The sequence below is a fragment of the Thermobia domestica genome, chromosome 5 (assembly GCF_964235325.1).
Source record: "Thermobia domestica chromosome 5, izTheDome1.hap1.1, whole genome shotgun sequence".
In the NCBI taxonomy this organism is placed as follows: Eukaryota; Metazoa; Arthropoda; class Insecta; order Zygentoma; family Lepismatidae; genus Thermobia; species Thermobia domestica.
This window is the reverse complement of record NC_137458.1, coordinates 122,948,279-122,966,296: the sequence shown is the minus strand read 5'-3', so window position 1 is coordinate 122,966,296 and position 18,018 is coordinate 122,948,279. Positions and strand designations below refer to the sequence as shown.

Genomic DNA, 18,018 nt, shown 5'->3' with positions numbered 1-18,018 from the left:
AACTGGAAGTTGTAACAAAAATTATGGAGACTACGACAATGTAGATTTCATCAAGAAGGAACTGGACAATATTTCCAAACAAATTTGCGATTAAAAACAAGGAAACAAACTAATATTGCAACATATCGAGCTAAACGGGATTACGGTAGATAAATTGGAAAATCATTGTCTAAGAAATAAGTTAATATTCGGGAATATTCAGGGTCAAGAGAAAGAAACGTGGGATGATACAGAAAAATCTTGTAAAAACTTTCTGTAAACATCAGCTGAAAATTGATCTCTACTTGTGTGAAATAGAGTTCACAGATTATCCAAAAGATACTGACATAAGTAATTTTTGGGGTTACCCCTATCTATCAGAGCAGCTAGCTCAAACATAGTTTGCAAAATAAGTATACTAGGAAACAATTTTATTATGGTACGAATGGTCTCCAAAATCTCTTCAAAATTATATTTTATTTACTACATATTCCACATCATACACTCTACAACATCGACGCCAAGTTTCACTCGCTAACATTTCACGCTAAAGATGGAAATAAGGAACCTTCTTAGATCATTAATAAGTTCAAACTGAACACAATGTTCATTTCCATTCTCGTTGGAAAGTGCTATGAAATACAAGTAATGGTTAAGAGTTTTGAATATATTTCTTTCAGATAATACACAAGCATATAAGATAATTTTATGACATTATGTTGCTGGGATGAAAGTAACTAATTCAAAACTTTTAAAACTAATCTGCAGTACTTTTTGTGTTCTATGATCCTAAGTTCATGAAATAATAATAATATTGCATTTTTATAGTCATTAAAACAAACAAAAAGAAAAAGAAAATAGTGATAACATTATTCTCAATAAACTCTGATGAATAATCATCCCGGTTAATAATCTCTAATCTAAATAACTTTTAAGCGTTCATAAGTAAAAAAAAAAAAAAAAAAAAAAAAAAAAAAAAAAAAAAAACCCTAAGAAAGATCAACAAGAATATATTCTATTTTCCGTCTATATAAATGGAAATTTATAAATAGAGATCAATAATAAAATAATTGTTAAAAAGTGGAAAGGAACAAAAGTGCCCGGAATTAACTCATACAGCCAGATTGTATTTATTTATAACAAGGGCCAATCACTGGTCTAAGTTCGAACTTCAGATTTACTCCAGAGACTTTCACTTGCTACTGAGCTCTCACACATAAAAAGCAGTATCTTATAAATTGAATTTCAATATCTTTTAATTACAATTGCAATCTTTTGATTATGATTAAATACAGAATCTTCCATCTACAACTAATTTAGTTTGTTCGGAGTTGAAATCTCTTCCTTTTAAAAGCGTCGATTCTAACATGGACGTACAATTTAACATGATATCCACTGGGAATCAGATCTCGCATCTCCCGCACTGAAGCTGAGAGTACTTTATTTTCAGCCACGAGTGTGTTCAATAGTGAAATAGTAATTGCTGTATGCTAAGACAGATATGGAATTGTTTTAAAGTAAAGTACGATATTTTTTATCAATATCATTCGGAACAGGGAGGAATGAGATCTTTCCGTCAGTTGGTTCATTAATCGAGTCACTATTGAAAGAAAATATAATTTTTGTTAGTAGCTTCAATAATCTTAATACGGTACCTGTCGCGTCCAACATCTCGAAAGTCAGGTATTCTATGAATTGAACAATTATTAGTAAGAATACATATAAAAGTTTTTGTGGGGATATATTCGCCTTTGATCCCATAAAAGCTCAAATTACAGAAACAGTATTGTCCGTTCATAACATGTATTTAAATAAACAAAAACACAAAAGCATACGCAGTTAAACCCGTCTAAGAAGTTACTCCTTGGGTTTACGGATCATTCAATTTATGAAAGTGACAAAATTACGGATTGTGGCTCGAGTATACGTTCAAACTAAACAACTGGTCATCTTAACAGACCTAAGTGTGAGTAACATTAAACTAAAATTTATTCGTTTTACTTTTTGCAAACGTATCACCCGATCAGATACTTCATCCTGTTTACTTTTCTTTAAAAGAAAAAAAAAGTTTTACCCATTATTTCGTGTGCAATTTTGTTCATGAAACATCATTTTATTCTTTTAATATAAACACTGGGCCTACGGGACAAAAAAATCAGTTGGATAATAAAATAGAAGTATACATATACAGATATACAAACAATGTTAGAACTCGCTATCTTACGCGTAATTAGTTGAAAAACAGTGACACTTAAATGCTGAACTATGGGAGCATTCCTGCCTTACATTAATTACTAAAATAGATAAAATGTCTAAAATTATTCAAATAGGAATACAAAACCTTTATAAACTTCGATAAAGGCAGCATACAGGTCACTGGCAGGGAAGTAGTACGGATAAACCGACTTCTCTGAAAACTAATTCCTTTAATAAGTTTAAAATATCTATTATAATTTCTAATGTAATATAGAATTAAAACTATCATATAAGGCAATACGCACATGTACTACGTTCTCAAATAATGGTTTATTTCAACTTTATGTGTTTATCTGATTTTGTGTAAGTTCCCTAAGATTATATGGGCATTACATTTTTGAGTCGTTCCAAAATATGTTACCTTAATTCTATAAATAGTAAAATTACGAATAATAATAATAATAATAATAATAATAATAATAATAATAATAATAATAATAATAATAATAATAATAATAATAATAATAATAATAATAATACATAATTAAAATCATTCTGTATTTTTTTCAAATGTTTTGTGGAAGAATTATTTACTCATTCGTTTGAAGGGAAATTTTAGGAAGAAATTAACTGTAACAGAAAATGTTTGATCTTTAATAGAAGGGGCGGATTATTAGAAGAGAATGACGAAGAGGTACGTTCGTTTTCTTTTCAATTTACTTGAAGTTTAGTTAGGTAGTTCTAAAATCTATATCAGTATTTACAAAATATATAGGCTATTCCTTACTTTTAGACATTAAGAATACGCTAATATAGACTAAACACCTCCAGAACTTGTGCAAAATATTAATAAAATGTACTTATAAAGAAAAAGAAGAAAAAATAGAATAGTAACAATTCATGTCATAAGGAGAATCACGGACAGCTATGAACTCTTTTTTTTTTTTTTTTAATGGTGACTCACATTCTTGAATATTATAGATACGTCATTTGACACATTATTAGAATTGAATCAACAGAATTGTGTTTAACTGTTTACAGTAAAGAAAAAAATAATCTTCAGTTTACGAAAACTAATCATTGCACCTTGTTCTCATTTAGAATAATTTATGAAAAAGGAAAAGGAAAATTTGGCGGGAAACCTTTAGTTTGACGTTTAGAAGCTCTGCATTTGCTGATTTTGACATCATACTTATTTTGAAAGATTATTTCGTAGTAGTAGGAAACACCTTTAAAAAAAACTGTCAATTTCACTAAATACTATGTTCAAAGTACTACAATTTAGTTAATTCGGTTGGTCGCAAAACCAATATTTTTATTTGCTCTCAGAAACAGGATTGGAAACTAAATTAATTTTGCAACAAATAACTTGTTACCAAAGCTGTAGGATTTCTAGAGTTGTCATTATTTAAGAACACTTCTAATGGTAAATCCAGTAAATGAAAAACAATCATCAAGTCTTGTTTTTGTTAAAAGTTTCAACTTTGTAGATATTCGCAATTTATCAATTTGTCTTTCTGGGGACGCCTCCACCCAGTGATGATTATACCCTGAGAAAAAAGTAATATGAGACATTGAAGACAATTTAGGGACCCTCAAAACTAGAACATAATAATTGAACCCTTAAATTTTATTCCTGTGTTATATTATTAATTGGTTATGTCATATTTTAGGAAGTTAATACGTTTTCTTCTGTTTATCTTTCCATTGTACAGGGTTTCTGTGAAGTTTATATTACAATGTACAGCTATAAAATTACCATTATTTTGTTTTTTAAAATCATCTTTACAGTAATCCATAATCTCTTTCGCTTAACTTGAACTCTACGCACTTCCTGCGTATTCCTTGTGCAAGCAACGCAATCCATATAGAGATGTCGATTTTACTATTCGTATGATGTTAAGTTTTTACATTAAAATGACACTATTCGACCTAATATACTGTAATAATGTTGGCTAAATACGGCACATATTATGTATAGCGCCATGTGGTGTCATAATTCGTAATGTCATTCTACGTGGAAACTGCATCAAAATGAAAATATTGAATTGTTGGAGAAAAGTAAGATTACAGAAGGTTAAATCTCGGGTGAGGTAACAAATACGAGAATAAATCGTAAAAATTAAAAATTTTCAAACAAAACAGTAAATTTATCCCAAAACTAATGCTACAGTAGGAATTATATTTTCTGAATAGTTCACAACAGCACATCTTCTTTCTTTCTTTGCTTTTCCACTCTTGTGCACAATGCTACTGAAAATTTGTTTCCTTTAATTAATAAAAAGAACTAAATTTCTTTGAAACAGATAGGGTGGATATTTTCTCATTTAGGGGGAAAATATATTGTTTTCTACTAAAAAATGATTTCCCTATAACAAACCTTAAAATCTTGGCAGACATACATTTGTTTCTATCATGTAGTAGTATGATACTACTGAATTTGGTTTGATAGAAATAGCAATGATCAGAAACGTACTTCAAATGTCAGTTTTTATACACAACATAATGAAATGAGAGTCATGATACAGGATGTTTTGATTTTAACATAGATTAACATGCTGCAATAATGACATGTGTGAAATAAAAACAACGCCCCCTGAGTTGACATTGATAACAGGCAATTTAGATTCACCGTTGCTCTTAGCTCTATTTTTCGAACACTAAAGTGATGCTTCGTCAAAATACTTGGATACATAGAAGAAGGAAAGAAACATCTACAAATAATGTACAAGGATAAATAATAATGTTAAATACGTACTGAAAATTAAAAAGTAAAAATTAAATTAATAAGATCGTCTAAAACAAACTTTATCTATTGTAAATTATCGAAATAGACTTTTCGATCTATTATATGTTCTGATCACATCTATTAATATGTTCAATCTATTAATATGTTCTGATCACACATCATTCAATTAAAACCGTCTTGTTGCCATAACTCTTTACAACACAGCCAGGAACATTCATCATATTTTCGGTCTGTGTATTTTAAGTTTGTGCTATACTGAATAATCGATTTCTCCTATTTTCGAATACTGACACTTTTGGTGATCTCCTGCACAATTAAGAGAGATCAAGAATTTAAAGTCTATATATATTAGACATTCAGGATGAGTTTTTTTTCAACCTTTTCGACTTGTACAAACAAGGCGAATATTGAGACAGCATCTATAAATAAACCCAATTTTTTCCTAGATGTGTTTCTATGTTTCAATATGAATTATTTTCTGTGGTAAATGGGCTCATAACTGTCCTGAACCAAGTTAAATAAATCAATTTTAAAAAGAAACCATTAAAAAAGCAATTTTTACCTTTTAAAAATTCCATGTTGCAAATTTCTCTTAGTTATACTTGTTTTGAAGATGAAAGAAACAGAAAGAGAATATTAACACCTATTTTAATCTTTTGTATTATTTACTAGATGAGAGATAGGAGATTATGCCTGTCTCAGAAAAGATATTCACGCAATTAAATATGGTCGCAAAATGTAACACTTCTTAAAAGAATTTATTTTGATTTGCTGAAGACAAATCTAATTTGAGTGGCCTGTTTGCGTGCGAAATTATAAATATTTTCAGTTACTGTTAGACGAAGAGATCAAATTTATCTAAATTCAAATCCTTAGCCCAATTAGACTCATACAAGTCAAAACAAAGCTATACCTGAAGTTAATTGAAACAGTTATAGTGCGTATTCCTATGTACATTTTAGACCTAATTTTAGCAGATGTTGGAGGTGTGTTTAGACCAGAAATAATTATGAAACTGATTTGTTAAATAATACAATTCACAGAATAATTTTAACGAGGTATGTGTTTGAATATTGCTGTTCCATCTTGAGGGTAAAATTATTATTAACGGAATATATTTATTTTGGATACTTATGGACTAGATTTGAAATACTTGTTTAACCACAAATAGTTTTCTTGTCTTTCCACGCCAAAGAAAGCGTTCAATTCCAGTGACTCACAATGCTTTTTACCTGCAGTCGGTCGGCTTGGGAAGCTACCCCAAAATAGATACCGTAAGTTACCACCTCCTTGGTGTTATAAAATGGATACACTAATTTAGTTAGTTTTGGGGAAGTGGCCTTCAAAATGCATTTCTTATTTATATGACGAACAAAATTTTTTTCTCTCCCTCTCTGCTTTTTACTCTTAGCAATTATTTTAACCAGACGTTACATTGCGTACGGAAAAGAGGGTTTATTGTACCATTGTTATCATACTGCAGGAAACAGATCATTGAATTGAGCACAAGTTTTGGACTTAAAAAAAAAAAAAAAAAAACGCAGGTTGTTATTCCGTAGGTAAAAATGCCTATTTACCTGTTTACCTGAACCGTATAAGTACATAAAATTTACCAATTAATTCGTATTAATGTTATTCACATTCTATTGAGTTGGCAAAAGATTCTAAGACATTATTTTCAAATAAATTAATGTATCAATGTTATGTGCTGGTTAAGACTGTCATTTTTTCCAAGACTATTTTTTTTTTTACTTTTAAAAAAGTGTAAAGAATTTCCCAGACACCTGTAGTTACCATACTTTCTACAAATTAAGTGTTTGCTCCCAAACTACAATGCCAGTTATGGTAATTACTTTTATATTGTTCCAGTATCATAACGATATTATGATACTAGTATCATAAAGATATTAACAAATAAGATCATCAGTCTTGCTGCGATCCATAAGTTGATTTTGTTCTATATGCATTTTTCAACTCTAATACCGTTTTGTTGGCAAGTAAAATCAAAGAAATGACACTAAAATAGAGGTATTTCTATTAAAAGTGAAACCTTAATTTTAAAATAGTCACTGTATCGTTTACTTACCTGTTTCTGATTGTTGTTTGTGGTTGTCCTCGGATTTTCTCCAGAACGGTATCGAAACCAATGCATAAGACGGATGGGTGTAATTTCTTACGAAATTATTGTTTGTATCACTCTTCAGCAGAAGTTCACGAATGATGGTCATGTACTTGTGTAGTACAGGCATTACAACTGGTAGTATTTTGTTTTTCTTCTCGATCACCCTTTTGCTGAAGATGCGAGAGATGTCTAACTACTTAGTGAGTACTATTGGTAGAAAAAACAACGGATGGTGAAGACCCGATGGTTAGAAAACACAGTGCTATCACAAGGGTCCTTCTCCAGTCCGGTTAAGAGTAGCATCACTTAAAATTAATATCCAACTATCTGTTTCGGGGTATTACAACTTCTAACACAGCATCATCACGCTACGACACTGCGCCTCTTCAACACACATCACAAAACTGAAGTTCACCCCACCAACATATATTTCCTCCGTGTCATTTTCTCCGTGACGTCACACACAGCCGCCCTTCGCACTCCAGGAATTTCCGCCGGGGAGCCCTTATGCTCCTCGTTTCAACAATTCCTTCTCAATAACACAACTTGGTTATTGGTTTCCCTTCGGCTTTCTGAGAACACGAAACAGGCACCACAGGTAGTGAAACAAAAGACACTTGAGGCGGCAATACCGTACAATGACAACAGTCCATCAGTTTTTAGTGTTCGAAATGGGTCTTGTCAACCCCTGCGGACGACGGTAGTAGTGGGCCTTTTCTACACTGGCCTTTGTAAAGAATAAATATACCGCAAGAAAACGAAAAAAAGAAGGAAAAAAAATATTCACTACGTTTTTCGAACACGTTTATCCACTTGTTGTTGAAGCTTTTCACAGCTAAAACAAATTCCTGAAAACAAACGTCACATAAAAACGAAAAGCGCTGAAGAAAAAATCGGCAATCAGATTTCAGGTTGAGAAGTCCGCAAATTCCCGAAACGTGCTCTTGGTTCTACAACGCAGACCTCGCCGAACAGGCTTTACCCCAGCCGATTTCCAACCAGCGTCCACCAATCCAGGGAACACTTTGTTTTTTCTTCTTTTTTGCCCTCCTGCGCAGGCGCAGTAGTGTATTCAACTGATTGAGAAATGGTATGGTGTAATTAGAGAACGGGGACATTCCATGCAATGTCCACCTGCTCAGAGGCCTCCTCTACTTCTTCTCTTCTTCCTCCCCCTAAGACCTAACTGACCCGGCATGTTTGTCGGACACTACACACACACCGTCAGTACGCTCATTACTCACCACCCTCTTTCTCTTTCTCACTTATTACACACACACGCACTGACAACAAATACTATCCACATACACACACCTCTGAAACTATAAAGGGGGAGGGGAGATACATACATGAACAGATAAAAAGCATCTGAAGAGAGGATGGATGCCGTACCATCACATCACGTGGATAGATCGCGCTGTTGAGGACCTGGAGTGCCCGAGGGAGATGCGAAAGGCAGGGCTGGTGGCAGGCTCTCTTGAAAAGGTCAATCGTTCTTCCATAACTAACCACAACTACCGTTACAATCCATTTTGAACATACTGATCTCAATATCTATACACTAACTGAGATTATTTATTTATTTATTTATTTATTTATTTATTTATTTTTAACATGCAATTCGTTGTTCACACCTCCGCAGTTAGATTCTGTAATTGTAGGTATCTTAAACTCTCGCTCAACAAAGAATGAAACTTGTAAGAATAGATCTTTCAAGTAAGTTTGCTTATATCAAAACAGAACTAAGTGACAGGTATCGTAAGAATGAAATACTACAAATACTTTATTCTATTAAAAGTTAGATTATGTGTGGTTATCCATTTAAAGCAAACAGAGAAACTTATGAACTTTAGCGGCGTTTAGAAATGTAATGATCAAATTAATGTGAGTGTGAGAAACACCTATTTTCTCTTGGAGTTGAGTTGAGTTGATTTTGAGTTTAATGTCCCGTTCAGCAGCGAGGCTATATGAAACGTGGACCTACTGATTAATGTGGAATCCGAACCACATGAGCTCCTGCCGGGAATCGAACCCGACTCTTCCACACCAAAGGCGCGTACGCTAACTGCTTATCCACGAAGAAGTTCTATATTTTCTCTTGGAGACAGCTAGATCAAACTTGGAGGGGAAAGCACCATATTGATAAAACGGACCTGTATCTACAAACTCCCATACTTGCTAAAGATAAGCTGCAGCCTTCAAGGAGTAGAGTTACCAGATTGTTTCCCGGGCTGCGGTCGCTCAGTGGTAGAGCGTTCACCTGTAGTGCATGGGGTTCTTGGTTCGATCCCAGCTCGTGCCAACTGAACTTTGCGGTGGACAAACACCGTGTGCTTGGGTTTTCTCACTCTCTTCATTCCTCCATTCACTTATTTCTTATCATCATCCGCCATAACCGTGGGACGTAAAACTTAAAACTTTCATTTCCTTTCAGATTGTTTCAGAGAGGAGTTAATCCAAGAACACTGAATACCAGCCCAAATTAGCAGTAAAGGTGTAAACTTTGATAACTTCTAAACTAGCCAGCAGTGGCATACACAAAATTTTATCAAGGAAAGGTCATGCTCAGAATTTCACCGAGGAAGGGACAAGCTCTTAAGTTTACTTATTTTTTTCAAGATTTTTGTGTATATGTTTCTTCACATCTCGTTGGGGAGGAGAGCTAAAACTTGGAACCCCTCCCGCTATCTAAACTACTGAGACAGTGTACATATCAAATGGACTTTATTTCCAAACAATATAGAGAATGCTACATTATTGTTAGAGTATTAGTTATACTTTTTTCTTTACAGGATAAATTCTAAATTAAGAATTGTATAGTATTTGCCTCAATATTTGTCCTTAAATTCATATAATGTGACAGAAGTGTTATGACCCTGATTAAGATAGGGAAATGTCTATTGTTTAAAATTATTATTATTATTATTAATAATAATAATAATAATAATAATAATAATAATAATAATAATAATAATAATAATAATAATAATAATAATAATAATAATAAACTCCCGTCATTACATCTGACGATAGACTATGACCAATCAGATTAGTGTTGCCCAAGAGACAAGAATTACAGTTTTCTCGTTTCTAGTAATTTTTTTTTTTTTTTTTTGGTAGAACTCTCGTTTCGTCCCGAATCTCTGAGAGGTTTTCTTGTGTGCTCCCGAAATTTTTCTTGTCTTTTTCTAAATTTATGTACAAATTTATTTCCTGATTTTTTTCTTAATTTCACCTAAAGTTACCGGAATTCTTGGGTGACACAAGAGGTCCACGAAAGGTATGATATAACATTTAAAACATGTTTACTATTTGTGTATATTGTACACTAATTTGTGTATCTTCTCACGTTGATAAATGATCTTCATTATGTTCGTTGGGTGTACTAATGGTGCCCAAGAGGCTAGAAAAATTTCTCGTCTCGTCTCGTCTTGAATTTGAAAGTCTACTTCTCGTCCTGATTCTCATCTCATTTTCAAGGCGAGACTCGAGACGAGACGAGAAATAGTTCGTCTTGTAGACAACACTAAACCAGATGGCGCTTGTTCAACTGAGTGATCTACTGACAGCGTATAGGTTTTCAATATCATAATATCTAGCATTCTAGACCGCAATTCCCACACTTTTTGATTCAAGTAGCTTTCAAATCTTCTTCCGATCCTAGATCAGATCGTTGACTCTATGCATCTTCTGGGAATTCAATGTAGAATATCGTGTTACTGATAATTAATCTTTGATAATCTACATTGTGATGTTCTTGCCTTCTGTAGGTAGGAGTGAAACCAATATTTTTTCAAAAGGCTCTGTTACAAATGTGTTGTTTTAGCCGGATCAGCTGTGCAAGCATGGGCGCCCGAAGAAAATTTTCTAGGGGGTTCAAATCCCTAATTGCTATATTCCATTTGTTATTTTTTATCTGTATTAATAAAATCTCACGAAATTTAATACATTTTCGTGAGCCGGGGGGGGGCCTCGGGCCCCACCCTGCCCTCGCTCTCTCCTTCGGGCGTCCATGTGTGCAACATAAATGTTGCACTTTGCTCACTTCAAGATACGAGTATTATCATATGTGGAAAACAAAAATCAGTTTTTGTTAAAATTAAGTTAAATCAAATAACTTATTTACCAGAAGCTGGCATTGACAGTGAATACGAAAATCAGTTTACACCACCGGCATTTCATTTCTAGTCAAGCGCTCGGAATTGGCGCTTCAAACAGATCGTGCAACGCCAGAGCGGCGGCCGTGGACCTACCCTGAGCGGTACTCGAAACCTGTCGGCTTATGCTTATGCGTTGCGGAAGACAGTGTTTCAATACATTACCGCTTGCCACGTTTTCTTTAGTTTTCAGCGAATTGAAATGCCGATTATGGAAATATATAGGTCAAATTCCAGGGAATATTTGAAGATATTCAGCGACAAAATAGGCCGAAAAATTAAAAAAAAAAAAAAAAGCAGGAAGATGCGCTCAAAGCTGTGACCAATATGGCTTTTACTCTGGAGGAAACCTATCTTTTTATACATCGTCGCGAGACAAATGCGACCATGTTGTGATTTCCGGGAAGGGGCAAGAATAAGTTTCAAATTTTGCGTTAACTACTCTAAAAATTCTATTGAGTTTTCGATCTTCCGGAGTACAATTTCCTCTAGAAAGGATGAGCATCCCCCTTGCCTCCCTAATGGGCGCCCTTGTCGCTAGCAGATTGTTTGTTTTTAGACACATTTATCGCCGAATATCGTAAAATAATAACTGAAGTTCGGCCACTATTTTCCACCAATTGCCATTAAAAATCCGTTGAAAATAAAAAAAAAAAAATACTTGCTATGAAATATTGAAACAGCGTTTTTCACAATACATAAACAGAATCCGACTGAGTTCGGAATCCAGTTCACGTTAGTTCCGCGGCCAAGCGCTTCGGAGACAATGCCATTGATCAATTTAAAGGTGCCACACAGGAAAGTGACATTTGAATGACAATACAGTCGAATAGGGGTGGCAAATAACGTTTTATCAGCCTATTGACCGGTGTGGCAAACAGAAGGCAATTTGCAAGTTGCAAGACGATATTACCCTTCACCTCCTCCCTAATAAGTGCCCTTATCTTGCAAAATTCATAGTTTTAATCTCACCACTGTGCTGGGCACTCAAGAAAAACCCCTGACACCAAAAATTAGGCTTGCATCTAAAAAAAAAAAAAAAGAAAAAGAAAAAGAAAAAAAAGAAACTTCAAACTTTTTGCAAAATTTGTTCAATTTTAAACTTTTAACGCTAGTAATGCAAATACGCTTGCGATCGAGGATTTCTCCGTTTACATAATTGTTTCAAATCTAAAAATGATGTGATTGAGCACAGTATTTATATAAAGTCAGACTAACATCTCGCGACCTCCCCTAGTGAGTTATTCCATTCTGAGTGAAGCACAGCACCTGTAATGTCTGTCAACCCGCTATACGTAGCTCTTTTACTGGTTGCCTAACACGAGGATATCAACGTTAACAACGCTGTTAATCGCTGAATAGAAAAATAACGCTGAATAAAAAAATAACCCTTTTTATTTTTAAAAATTATTATTATTATTATTATTATTATTATTATTATTATTATTATTATTATTATTATTATTATTATTATTATTACACAACGCATGTAGAAATTTCCCTTTTAAATAAGGATTTTTGGCTAAATTTAATAGTAGTGATATTTTATTATTCTTATTGAGATCTTCATTAGATAAAAATTGCAGTACCGTACTCTATGGGCATCGAAAGTACGAAAGCTATCAAATATATCTAACGTCTGAGTGTTTTATCTTAAGGCAGGTTCTACCCCACTCACCCTAACGTGACTAGGAGACGCTACTAAGCGGGCTGAGCACAGGTAGGATGGACAGTTCACTTACCCTATGGTTCAAAAAGGGTTAGGACAAACTGGGAATTTAGAGTTGGAGATGGAGAAGTTAGTTAAGAATTACAATCATTGATAAATACGAAGTTACATAACAATGATGGAACGGGTCAGATGACTCGTGACCTGTAAGATCCGGAAGTTATCAGACCATGACCATCATACTCGGTAATTCGGACAAACTCGTAACTCGGAGTGTTACACTATGATCCATACAGACCTGTGACTCGGTATGCATAAACAGAAACCGGAGACGACGAAACCTTATCATACATATGGAGAACATCTATGAGGCTAATATAATTCTGCTGCTAATGAAATGAGGTTTCTAATCAATCGATTCTCGCTCTTCTCACTAAATTTATAATTTTCTTTGTTGCTTGTTGTATACACCTCTGTGTTCGTCAAAGTATTGAAATGAAAGATAACTGCAAGCTCTATCTCAGGAGTCGTCAAAATTTAATCGACCGAGCCTACAAAGCTTGTCGTGTAGAACTTAAGAGATATCTCAGTGATACAGCAAGAATACACTTGCAAATTCCGAATTCAAATACGAGTTTAGGGGCGGTAGCACATTCAACATGATGTAATGTTACAGCATATTCAAATATAAAGAATCAGCCTCTTATAACAGTTGTAAAATATGCAAACAGCAATTAAGTTCTAAGTATTCAATAGAGACTTCACTGGTATCTTTTTTTTTTTTAATCTAAAGGCTAAACGAGAAGAACAATAAAATATTATTTTAGTGCTGTAATTAGACAATATTTTCGTTTGTGTTTTCGTTGTTTATGTTTGTGTTTCTCTCAATTCAAATACACGTTATATTAGCTTAATTATAATAAGAAATTTCTGGATGAAGTGTGTTTAAATTACTGTTTTATGTTCATAATACCCATTATTATTATGATACGAAGTCTGAGAATTAAATTCGAAGAACTTGTTCCATAAAATGTGCTACATACCTTATCCTTGCTTACTGGTGTGACAACCTTCAAAGCATTACACTTGGGAAGCTACACACACAGATACGAGCGCCTATTTCATTCTTCGAAGCAGTTTTGGAAATTTATTTCTGGAATGGAGTTCAGAGCTGCTGTCATATTAGCTTTAATGTCATCGATGTCATCAAAATACCTTCTTTTCAACACTATTTTGATCTTTGGGTAAAGAAAATAATTATTGGGGGAAAGATCAGGTAATTACGGCAGATAGGCTACCACAGTTATTTGTTTCCTGGTCAAAAACTCACATATAGACAGGCCGTGTGGGCAGGTACGTTGTCATGGCAAAGGAGCAATGCGTTTCTTGCGAGAAGTTCTGTTCATTTGCGTCTCTAATACTACACTTCGTTGACTGTTTGACCTCGTGGTAGAATCTCATTGTATATGACCCGACGCACAGTGGAGTATTTAGCCTCAAAAGTTGGCCAAAATAGGAAGTTGCATTTTATTTTTTATAAAACTTGGTATACTTAGGTTTAGATGGTCGTTCATTACGAATCTGACACCAGAATTGAAAAATTCAAAATGGCGGATCCAATATGGCGGATAAAAATCGCTGAAAAGCAAGCTATGGATGTGAAATCGCGTACTTGGGGGTTTCTAAGGTCGCTGATTACAATTCTGACGTCAAAATTATAAAACTCAAAATGGCGGATCCAATATGGCGGACACAAATCGCTAAAAAGCAAGCTATGAATAAGGAGCTGGGTCCATGGAAGTTTTTAAGGTCGCTGATTACAAATCTGACGTCAAAATTACAAAGCACAAATTGGCGGATCCAATATGGTGGACATACTCTACAAAAATCCACGATATGGCAACAAAATTGGGTATGTAGATGTATTCGAGGTCGATGGGTGCGAATCTGATATTAAAATGGTTAAATACAGCTTGAAGGAACGCCAAATAGCTTTCCGTTAGTTATTTTATGTGGCATTTCGGTGAAAAGGAAAGAAACTTTCTATGTATTGTCATTCGAAATTTGCACACATTAGCCACAGTAAATTTGCACGTAAAATCAAATCATTCAAAATTGGTGAACAAAAGAAGTCTTGTATTTGCTTTTCTTGAATTAAAAGCCTCCGTAATCAGAAAAATAACTTATTCGTAGTTGGTGTACAACCTACTTCACCAGAAAAAAACAGGTACCCACTTGTGGAAAAGAAGCGAATATTCATAAAAAAAATAGCGCAAATGTAACTTTATCTAACCTAGAAAATGCACACCAACTTCATGCACATTCGTCACACTCAAATAATACAAATTCGAATAACCAAACACGTGAGAGTATACCACATGTCATCCTTGCTTGCTATCTTCATACGACCATTGCTGCCGTGTCGTGACAAAACGCTGTAACTTTGGCGAAGAAGTTTTGCGAAAATGAGCCTTAAAGTTTTCATCCGAAAATGTGATCTGTATCGTGTAGAACCAGTGTAACTAGGCAATAATGGTCAACCAATCAATTTTCACCAAATTTAATCACACAACATGCATTTACCTAACATTACATGTAACCACGTGTTTCTAAAGTCAAGATACACTATTTCTACACGATACAGATCACATTTTCGGATGAAAACTTTAAGGCTCATTTTCGCAAAACTTCTTCGCCAAAGTTACAGCGTTTTGTCACGACACGGCAGATTGAGGACTGTAACACATTCTAATCTGAAGCTTCACCCGATGATGCATCCGTTTCATCCTCGCTTTCATCACTGCCTTCTTCTGTCGCTCCTGCAAGGAGTGGAATGTCTGGTGTCGCTGGAAGTAGGAGTTGTAATGTTTCGCTTGAAAAGGGCTTTCTCCTTGTCCTTGACTTAGGCTTGGAACAGCTTAAGAAAGGATCAGAACTGAGCAATAGTCTGTTGAGAACATCTAGCATGCATAATTGTCGTGAGAACTTTCGTGAAAAATCCTGCCGATACTGGCGAAAATGCTTATTTCTAGCTTCAGCTGCTTCTTCGGAAAGTTGCCCAATTGACAATATAGCGTAACTAATAACGGTGGCACCATGTACTAAAACTTTGTGTACAGTAGGTGATATTGGGTACCACCGATATAGTTGAACGTAAAGTTGTGCAGTAGCCTCTGTGTATTCAGCAAATTTTTGGATATTGATCTTGTGGCCACTCGATATTGTCTCCAAAATCAGTCTGAACCTGTTAATGAGGTTAATATCCACAACTGTGATTCGGGATGCTGTCTCAGGGTTGTCAAAGAATCGCCTGGAGGTATTCCCATCATTGTTGCTCCCGAATCCTGCTTTAGGAATATCTACCAGAAGACCAAGTTCCTTTTTCAAGTCATCTTGAATTTTTCTCTTCGTTTCCGACACAATCTTCCGGTCTTCAGCTCTTCTCACTTGCCACTTTTTGATGGGAAATTTGTAGGCAAAATGGAGAAGTGACTCGAAAAATCTTATCCTTGCATAAGGATTGAGATGCCAAACTTTAGAGAATCAGTATTTTCTGTTACCTTTGTTAATTTGTTAAAATATTTTGACGTTTGTCCACATATATAACACCGCATTGTTGATGACGAGCCTGTGACAGCAGTACACACCTTTGCATCTACCATTGTAAGAACCAAACTGTGCTTCACACGTATTACAACACCTGTGCTTATCGAAACTTCAGTCATTTTTAGATGTTGCACTTGACTTTCAACATACTCAAATTCCTCGTTCGTGATATCAGATTATACAGAAAGCAGTATAATCAGAGGTAGTTTATTTTCGCATTAACAAGGGCTCTTCGTAACAAAAACAAACATAAAGACATTTATGCATCCCCATACATCAAATCAGCAATATATCCTACTATTCGGAAGAACATACCTCTGTATTTCTATTAGGTGGATAAATGTTTACTTTATGTAGTAAAAACAAATAACACAAAAACTAGTATTGATGTTTAGCACCTGACACGCTTGAAACTTTAGTCTAGATAGAATATTTCGTTTTTCCTATTTTACATTTTAATGAAGTCTTTTACTAAAAAAGTACACTTTCTCTGTGCAATCCTATGTTTTGTTGAGATAAATTGTAATAAAACCTAACTATAACTAATTGTAAGCAACAATTCTGAAAATATGGGGTTGCAAAAATGCGACAATATATGTGAATTACGTTATGGTACACAAGAAGGGGGAAACATGTGGAAGCTTTTTCTTTGGAAATCTCTCAAGGAAGACCTCATGGTACTGTTTATTCACAAATTTCTACTCGACATGCCCCGACACATACAAAAAACTACCTGTATTTAACAGAAATGCTTTATCCATTGTGTTAATTTTTCTACTTCCTTATGGTAGTAACAAATCTATTCATATTTGTTCTGAAACTAAAATTAAATTCTGAATGAAAGTGTGTACCGTCTACTTGTCAAATACCACACCGGTTGTTTCTTACCTCCACTTTTTACAACAGTAATACTTTTTCTATCTTCACGTTTCGACTAACACTACGAGCACAAATCACGCTACTCACTCAACACCTGTCTTCCAACTGATAACGCGGCCCAAGGCTCGGGTGAATGTGATTCTCTTGGCTACCTTCGGGTGTCATAACTCTTCAGCTATAGATTAATGTACATTTTGGTGATTTATTGCAAAATTCATGTTTTGGACTTTTGGCCAGCTTTTTTAGTAAAATACTCTACTGTGCGACGGGTATCACAAAATATTAACAAAATCATTTTGATTTGCGATTTTGATTGCTGAAACTTTTTCAGTCGTGGGGAGTCAGCTGTCTTCCATTGGGTTCTTTGCCGCTTTGCTTCAGGGTCATACTCAAAGATCCAAGTTTTATCACTTGTGATTATTCGGTCCAAACCTTGGTCCTACCTCTCCAACAGATCTATTCACATTTCCACCTTCCTTTTTCATCGGTGAGTTCTTTTGGGACCATTTAGGCACACGTTTTGCGCATGGTAAGATCTTCAGTTAGAATTTCCACACAATTTTTCTATCAATGCATATAAATTGCAGAGTCAGTCGCAATTTGTGCGCACAATTTGATTAACTTTGACAATGTTTTCGTCGGTTCAACTCATTGCAGACCG

At 34.6% G+C, this 18,018-nt stretch overlaps 1 protein-coding gene across 2 annotated transcripts in view; it reads right to left on the bottom strand.

Annotated features, from left to right (window-relative positions):
• The window catches only part of LOC145686089 (protein decapentaplegic-like), a 155,447-nt gene that overhangs the window by 97,271 nt on the left and 40,158 nt on the right, over window positions 1-18,018 (bottom strand). The window contains exon 1 of one of the 2 annotated variants that reach the window (XM_081759026.1): window positions 7,011-8,326. The exons of the other annotated variant lie outside the window; for it this stretch is intronic. The gene's annotated coding sequence lies outside the window, so the exon portion shown is untranslated. Of the gene's footprint in view, window positions 1-7,010; window positions 8,327-18,018 lie in introns of those variants that run through there. 2 annotated transcript variants of the gene reach the window in all.